Genomic DNA, 8,843 nt, shown 5'->3' with positions numbered 1-8,843 from the left:
ATTTGCAATGGTTTTTATTCTTATTATTTTCAATATTTTTATGATTTTTTATTATACTGTAGGTGTGAAATTTCATTCCAGGTCCAGTCTTCACAAAACATGATGTAGAATTTTTTCTAATTGATCAGTTTGTCCCAAATTTTTATCCAAGCTAGTAGCCACCTAGAACAAGGTTTTCAAATCATTCCCAGGCCCTTGACATGCATATAGTTGAAAACTCTGACCTCTGAAGACCGAAAAAAAATGTTCGCCAGCTATTTTTTTTGGTTTTTTTCATATGTTTGTCTGCTGAGTGGACACATTAAGAAATATAAGAAATTCGACAATTCACACTCAAAGCCAAAGGGGTTAGCTTCAATTTAAGACCTGAACCAGGCTCCTGCTATGTTCTGCTAATGAAATATAACAAATGTTTAAGGGGGAGGAAATTCCAGGCGGACATTGGTAGTCACTGGTAGTAAAAGGTTAAGTATTCTTGCCATTTTTAGCATATTGTAAGTGAACTTTTTGCAAACATTTTATTTTTTAAATCACATGAAACACAATCAACCCATTGTAACTTCACATTGATAATTCCTGAGCTTTATAACTGTGTATTATTTCTTTTTACCTTGTTTTAATATTTTTTTATTATTTTTGCATTTTACAGAGCTTTTTAATATATTGTGAGCATTTTAGTGTCATTTTAAAATAGGACTATCAATGCTCCTGACTTTTAAACCTGTATTTATTCTGACATTATTATCTCCACCTGCAGATGAGGGAGGTATTTGATCTTAAATTTGTTGATTTGGGGGGAAAATATACATTCATTTCCTTGTATGTATCACCAGTGGGAAACTTGGCATTTTTGGATGAATTGCAATCTTTACTGCAAGGCCTTCAGACTGATATAGAAATGACTGGAGATTTAAATGACACATTTGATAAATCAGACGAGTAAATAAGACAAAGGCAAAACGTAAATTCACTGGCACTTTCTGCATATTTTCCACGACCTTGCCTTCTGATCATAAAAAGTCTCAAACTCTTGCATTTTACAAGAAATTTTAATATAGCAGTTTTAAATGGGACATTTAGAACATGGCATATGAGACTATATGGTTAACTGAGGATGAGCAGAGGGTGATCGAACCTACCTCCTGGTTATAAAAATGTCTAAAAATTCTGACACAGATGTGTGAGAGACAATGGAAAAGACTATCAAAATCCTGAACTTCAGGACATTGTACTGTACCGTTTTTGAAATACGACCCTCTGAACATGGCATGAGAGAATACATTGTCAAATGGTAAATGCAATGTTTGCTATATTGCTAGGGCCCTCCCTCCTGATTTTAAAATCGTCTCATATTTCTGACATCAAGGTGTGAGACACAATATAACAGACTGTCAAAATCCTGAACTTCAGGACATTTAATGATACCATTTTAAAAATATGACCCTCTGAGCATGGCATGTGAGAAAATGGCATGTAAGAATGCATTGGGAAAAGGTGAATGCAATTTCTGCTGAATTGCTATGGCCCTCCCTCCTGATTACAAACTCGTCTCACAATTCTGACACTGAGGTGTGAGATACAATGTGACAGACACCATTAAATCGTGAAGTACAAGAGATTATACTGTTAAGTTTTTTTAATATTGTCCCTCTGGCATGTGAGGACTTGTAGTCAACAAAATAGCACACATTCTGCCAATTTGCTTTGTCCCTCCTTCCTCGTTACCAAAACATCTTAGTATACCGACACTAAGGTAAATGTCTCTAAATCCAGAAGTTAAGTTGTCAAAGTATATCGGAGTCAACCGATATTGATCAGGTTCTGCTGATGCCGAGCCCGCAGCCTTCACCATAAGGTCCAATTCCCCAAGCCTGCTGACCTTATATGTCCATCCCTTCTCGTCAAAATTCGTATTTTCACAGGGTACCCTTCAGAAATTGCAGTATAGAATGAAAATAACTCCAATAGATATCGGCCACTGTTGGCGATTTTCCTTTAAGATAGATAGATAATACTTTATTAATCCCGTAGGGAAATTGACAAATGATTCTCCAGAAATTTTACGGAGTGTATCACTTTCACCGAGACCGAGAAGTGTTAAGCTGTACATGAGTCTTTGTGGCTCGGTTGTTAACCGAAAGGGTGGTGGTTTGAGACCTCCCAGGGACGCAATGAGCCTTTTAATGAACACACCCTCTTCACTTCATTTCTCCATGGCCGGTCTTGTACCGCAATCAAATACAGAGCCCGTAGGGGCCAGTAAGCCCGCATATATAGCTCACTGTGTATATAATAAAGAAGCGGAGGTTAGTTTCTCATCTGCATGTTGCAGAGCCTTATGCAACTCGTACCAACAGTTGGGGTTTGATCCCTGCGTGGGCTATTAGTTGAAAGACCATTGTAAATGACGTGTAACAGATTTATCCAGCTGGCTTTTATGTTTCATACTAAATTGCTATCTTGAAACCAAAATAATTAGAAATATGGAACACAACTGTTGTTCCCCATGAAGGAAAGCTGTTTTACACTGACGTCACTCCTTTTTATTTAATCCAGATTTTAAAAACAACTCCGCCCTATCAAAGGAAAATGTTACACAAAAGTTGGAAAGCACACTCTGAATCCAGATGTATATTTGATTTCCGCAATCCGTTCAAGGCTGCCTATGTTAATCGTAAGTGTATAGAAGAAACATTTAATATATTGTTCAGTTTAAATCAAAATGCTTTACTACTACAAGAGAGAAGTATAGTATGGAGGATGCGACAAATGTGTGATTTCTTGGAATAAAACTACTTTTCTTTGCGTTCGAAATTAATCGAAACAATTGACACACAAACCCTTTGTCTTTTTTAAAGAGATTATATCTTTAAGCAGACAAATGTATAAAATGTGTTTTTTTTACCTAGAGATTTTGGACAGGGGCGATGTATTACTAGTAGAGGCTGCTGACTAATTAACACTGTACTGTCTGGAGATCAGCTCCATTTGCAATAAAAAAACGTGCGTAACAAAGCTGGAGAGCAGCTGAACTTGTGCTCAGTAGTCAGTATGGTGCTGAGGGTTCAATACTGGCGTTGTTGTATTAGCACAAGCTGCACAGGCTCTGAATCAGACCATTTCAATTAGTCTGATCAGTGCAGGACAAGTTAATGTAGAATTATTGCTTTGTCTGTCTCTTGTTTGTATATAAATGAATGTCTCTGATAACTTAATGTTAGTTTTTAATTTAGTTTTAGTTTTACGATGTAGGTCATGCGTTGATATATGACATGTCTCATTCCTGATTCAGCTCATGCTCCATAGGAGAGAAGAGATTCCTCCTGTTTCTCGTACAACCATATCAGAACAAAAGCCCGTGTCACCCAGCTCTGATTCAAGATCGAGTTGCATCTTCAACATTTTGTTTTTGTTTCTGATCATAAATTTCTTTAGTTATGATCAATATTGAACTTTTTCTAAATAAAACAAAAATAATCAAACATGCAGGCAGATTTTTGAAAAGTATTAGGAGTTGACAGGGCGCTCCTTCGGAATAGTCGTCAGAAAATGTGAGAAAAGGAAAGTTACGTAAGTTCTCACACACAGCATTAAAGATTGGAATCTGATCATAAAAAAACTAGCTGTCTCCCCGTCGGTAATCAAACCCCGGTTTCCCACGTGACAGGCAGGGACACAAACAACTTTACTTACTAGGAGCGCTTGCTAGCTATTAGGAGGCATTTACTCTTAAATATGTTACTGTTTTGGGATTTGACTTTAAGTTTCCCGATACCAGCTTTTAACAAAAGTAAAGGCACACGGCACATGTGTGCCACATCACGTCCGAGTTTAGTGACAACTACCTCAGAGATTGTAAGCTGGGTAGTTTCAGATCAGATCACTTTTTTTTATCAAAGGTTCAAGCAAACCCGAATACTTTTGCAAGAGACATTTCAGAATCCCAGTCAAATCCAGTACGATTGCTGGATCCTTCGAATTCGACTGAACTATAGCACAGATCTGCAGTCCACCATTAGAATACTGTGGGTGTGTTGTATAAGCCACATGGCCAAAATAGTTCTAAAACAGGAGATGCATCCTCGTTTAGGAATTTGGTATAAAGTGAAATGGTCTGGGAAGAGTCCTACGTTTGAACAGTTCAAAATAGACGTAAAGGGGTATTTACGGACTCTTTCGAAATGTAAGAACAAGCTGTGCGGACCTTATCTTTATTTACCTTGTGTAATCGTTTTTCATAAAGTGTAATTGTATTATAGCATGTGCCCCTGACGATGTTCTTGATACGTTATATGTGCTCTTGTTTGTATTGTATGTAGTTTTGTTGTTCAAATAAAACGTAAAAGACACAACTTTCCGGATGCGGCTGCTGTAAAGATAAAATGACATCAAGGGTGCTGTACGCAGAGGTCTGAAACCTGCTCCACAGAAGATCTTTATCCAGAGGTGTTAAAGAAGTCGAGATCTCGCCATGAGAGGGGAAGCATCTCAGAAAAAGCAGGTGCAGTCGGTTCCACGGTCATAACGCCACTAAGTCGGGCGACAAGAGCAAAACCCACCCGACCTCCTCCGAGCAAGTAACGAGACAAAGAAACAGCGCACAGCGGGTAGCGTGGCCGAGCGGTCTAAGGCGCTGGATTAAGGCTCCAGTCTCTTCGGGGGCGTGGGTTCGAATCCCACCGCTGCCAGGTGCTTCTGTCGCCACCTCCTTTCAGCTGACTTCAGACGAAAGGGAGGGAACTGCTTTTTGGCAGTCTCTCGAGAAACTAAGCAAAGTGTTTAAAGATGCTTTCTCAGCTTGACATCAAGGCACAAAACAAAAACCTTCTTGCGTCCTCTCAACCCAAAAGCGCTTTGCCACTTTTTGCGTTATGCAGGGAACGACGTCTGCCCAGATCACTTTTGTGTCAATGCAAATCGTAGTGTGCCCTCCGTTTTAATGTTGGCTGTGCTGGCGTGCCGCTTCTGTCTGTGAAACTTGAATGTTCTGCTTCTTCACACCGAATCGTTGGCGGGGGTTGAGCTTGTTAAATCTTTGCGCATAGCGCTCCTTTGGAAGTACTTTGTCCAAGTTCAAAAGCGATCGTGGGATTTACTTAATGCGTTCAAGAAGCATGCCTCGCACGACAGATTTAAATGGGGAATGGAGCCTGCTTCTTGCTGTTTTTCCTGTGGTTGCAGTTACAAAGTTGATCGTGCTTTCACATTCTGTTAACAGTATTCACTGGCTGAGCTTTATCAGTTGGTTCGTAAAGGAATCTCTGCTTCAGTTCCAGAAAAGTCATCTGTAGTGTGTTTTTTTCCGAGCCCATGGCAGTCTTTTAAAGCTGGTAGTAATGGCGGCGAAGTTAATTTTTTATCCTCTTTAAAAGAATAAGGACGGGCTGGGGCGAGCTCCATTTGCCACTCTTTCAGCTAACCGCCGAACTCGCGAACTGATTACACTGCAGAGCCACAGGCGCCTCGCTTTTCTCCATTCTCTGGGTTAGGGTGAAAAAAAAACACTGCTGGTATTAGCTGGCCTGCTGGGAGTACCTCTTCTTCACTGATAAGCAAGATTTGTGTTTCATCTTTCGCAAGCTGTATAGATTTCTTTCAAAACAAGTTGTTCCAGAAAGGAAACGAACACTTGCATTCACCTGAATTAAAAGGCATGGGATTTGCCCGTAAGGATAAATTCTGTACAGTAAGACAGGAAGAAAGGCACCGCTGGGAATCGGACCCAGGATCTCCTGTTTACTAGACAGGCGCTTTAGCCAACTAAGCCACGGCGCCGGCAAAGTGCTGTCCTTTGACAGCCACTTGGACACGTCTCAACTGCTCTGAGACATCTGCGTTCGGTGTGCACCGAGCCTGCTCGCCTTGCAAGTTGCTTCATTTACATGCGATAGCTCCACCACTAAGAGAAAGGATGAGAAATGGCTTTTATCTGGCACTTTTCATGTCAGAGGATCTCAATCTGCTTTCCGTGTACAAGAGGATGTCCAACTCATGTAGCTAAAGACGTAGACGACAGTGCTCCACTGAAATCTTGATCTCACAACCCTCGGCATGACTCCGCTGTGTTCTGCTTTAGACAAAGGGGGGAAAAGACTTCTTTCATCACACGTTTTGCACTGTTTACGGTGTTAGCAGTGCTCTTTCTTAAATGAAATCCAGGAATCGGCACCATATGAGGTGTGACTAGATAATATTGGAACAAGTAGCCTCGCCATTCCATGCGTGACGTGAGCAAAGTGTAATTCCTGTCTTTATAGTGTGCTTGTTAGAGACTTAGCTGGCACCCAGAGCGCTTTAAATCCGGGAGTCAGCAGCCCAAGACAAGAGAGCTTCCTTCGTCTATGTTTTTTGCGTGAAGGGGGGAAACAATGCGTGTGCTGCAAACGATCTTAGTATCGAAGTGCCGTCCCACATAACCGATCCGAATAATCTGCTTTACAGAGGAGCACTGCCGGAGCTTATCGTTGGCAAACTGAAGACCAGGCCGACCTCTTCTGTGACTCTTGAACACTGAATCTCAAGGTTGTGAATTCAAGCTCCACGCTGGCGGGAAATCCCATAGGTAATGATCCCATTTTCTTGCATGCTAATCAAAAGAAATATTAAGAAACTTTTCCCGATACCAGTTTTTTACAAAAGTAAAGGCACACGGCACATGTGTGCCACATCACGTCCGAGTTTAGTGACAACTACCTCAGAGATTGTAAGCTGGGTAGTTTCAGATCAGATCACTTTTTTTATCAAAGGTTCAAGCAAACCCGAATACTTTTGCAAGAGACATTTCAGAATCCCAGTCAAATCCAGTACGATTGCTGGATCCTTCGAATTCGACTGAACTATAGCACAGATCTGCAGTCCACCATTTGAATACTGTGGGTGTGTTGTATAAGCCACACGGCCAAAATAGTTCTAAAACAGGAGATGCATCCTCGTTTAGGAATGTGGTATAAAGTGAAATGGTCTGGGAAGAGTCCTACGTTTGAACAGTTCAAAATAGACGTAAAGGGGTATTTACGGACTCTTTCGAAATGTAAGAACAAGCTTTGTGGACCTTATCTTTATTTACCTTGTGTAATCGTTTTTCATAAAGTGTAATTGTATTATAGCATGTGCCCCTGATGATTTTCTTCATACGTTATATGTGCTCTTGTTTGTATTGTATGTAGTTTTGTTGTTCAAATAAAACGTAAAAGACACAACTTTCCGGATGCGGCTGCTGTAAAAATAAAATGACATCAAGGGTGCTGTACGCAGAGGTCTGAAACCTGCTCCACAGAAGATCTTTATCCAGAGGTGTTAAAGAAGTCAAGATCTCGCCATGAGAGGGGAAGCATCTCAGAAAAAGCAGGTGCAGTCGGTTCCACGGTCATAACGCCACTAAGTTGGGCGACAAGAGCAAAACCCACCCGACCTCCTCCGAGCAAGTAATGAGACAAAGAGACAGCGCACAGCGGGTAGTGTGGCCGAGCGGTCTAAGGCGCTGGATTAAGGCTCCAGTCTCTGCGGGGGCGTGGGTTCGAATCCCACCGCTGCCAGGTGCTTCTGTCAGGACCCCCTTTCAGCTGACGTCAGACGAAAGGGAGGGAAATGCTTTTTGGCAGTCTCTCGAGAAACTAAGCAAAGTGTTTAAAGATACTTTCTCAGCTTGACATCAAGGCACAAAACAAAAACCATCTTGCGTCCTCTTAACCCAAAAGCGCTTTGCCACTTTTTGCGTTATGCAGGGAACGACGTCTGCCCAGATCACTTTTGTGTCAATGCAAATCGTAGTGTGCCCTCCGTTTTAATGTTGGCTGTGCTGGCGTGCCGCTTCTGTCTGTGAAACTTGAATGTTCTGCTTCTTCACACCGAATCGTTGGCGGGGGTTGAGCTTGTTAAATCTTTGCGCATAGCGCTCCTTTGGAAGTACTTTGTCCAAGTTCAAAAGCGATCGTGGCATTTACTTCATGCGTTCAAGAAGCATGCCTCGCACGACAGATTTAAATGGGGAATGGAGCCTGCTTCTTGCTGGTTTTCCTGTGGTTGCAGTTACAAAGTTGATCGTGCTTTCACATTCTGTTAACAGTATTCACTGGCTGAACTTTATCAGTTGGTTCGTAAAGGAATCTCTGCTTCGGTTCCAGAAAAGTCATCTGTAGTGTGTTTTTTTCCGTGCCCATGGCAGTCTTTTAAAGCTGGTAGTAATGGCGGCGAAGTTAATTTTTTATCCTCTTTAAAAGAATAAGAACGGGCTGGGGCAAGCTGCATTTACCACTCTTTCAGCTAACCGCCGAACTCGCGAACTGATTACACTGCAGAGCCACAGGCGCCTCGCTTTTCTCCATTCTCTGGGTTAGGGTGAAAAAAAAACACTGCTGGTATTAGCTGGCCTGCTGGGAGTACCTCTTCTTCACTGATAAGCAAGATTTGTGTTTCATCTTTCGCAAGCTGTATAGATTTCTTTCAAAACAAGTTGTTCCAGAAAGGAAACGAACACTTGCATTCACCTGAATTAAAAGGCATGGGATTTGCCCATAAGGATAAATTCTGTACAGTAAGACAGGAAGAAAGGCACCGCTGGGAATCGGACCCAGGATCTCCTGTTTACTAGACAGGCGCTTTAGCCAACTAAGCCACGGCGCCGGCGAAGGGCCGTCCTTTGACAGCCACTTGGACACGTCTCAACTGCTCTGAGACATCTGCGTTCGGTGTGCACCGAGCCTGCTCACCTTGCAAGTTGCCTCATTTACAGATGCAGCCATTCAAAATGCGCAGGCGATACCGCATTATTTTCAGGTATGCTGTACGCAGTCTACCGCAAGTTACCGGTAAATACCGCAAGTTACCGGTAAATACCGCTAGCA

The 8,843-nt window shown here is 41.9% G+C and overlaps 4 non-coding genes across 4 annotated transcripts; 2 read left to right on the top strand and 2 right to left on the bottom strand.

The window, feature by feature from the left end:
* Positions 1-4,606: 4,606 nt before the first annotated feature.
* trnal-aag (transfer RNA leucine (anticodon AAG)) lies at positions 4,607-4,688 on the top strand. Its single transcript has one exon. It is a non-coding gene; the product is annotated as a tRNA-Leu (tRNA).
* A 1,013-nt stretch (positions 4,689-5,701) lies between these two features.
* On the bottom strand, positions 5,702-5,775 carry trnat-agu (transfer RNA threonine (anticodon AGU)). The gene has a single exon. It is a non-coding gene; the product is annotated as a tRNA-Thr (tRNA).
* Positions 5,776-7,453: 1,678 nt separating this feature from the next.
* On the top strand, positions 7,454-7,535 carry trnal-aag (transfer RNA leucine (anticodon AAG)). Its single transcript has one exon. It is a non-coding gene; the product is annotated as a tRNA-Leu (tRNA).
* Positions 7,536-8,548: 1,013 nt separating this feature from the next.
* On the bottom strand, positions 8,549-8,622 carry trnat-agu (transfer RNA threonine (anticodon AGU)). Its single transcript has one exon. It is a non-coding gene; the product is annotated as a tRNA-Thr (tRNA).
* Positions 8,623-8,843: the final 221 nt, after the last annotated feature.

Source organism: Atractosteus spatula, assembly GCF_055471065.1.
Source record: "Atractosteus spatula isolate fAtrSpa1 chromosome 10 unlocalized genomic scaffold, fAtrSpa1.hap1 SUPER_10_unloc_1, whole genome shotgun sequence".
NCBI classification, from domain to species: domain Eukaryota; kingdom Metazoa; phylum Chordata; class Actinopteri; order Semionotiformes; family Lepisosteidae; genus Atractosteus; species Atractosteus spatula.
Note: the sequence above shows the minus strand (reverse complement) of the source record. Positions and strands in the feature narration are given on the sequence as shown.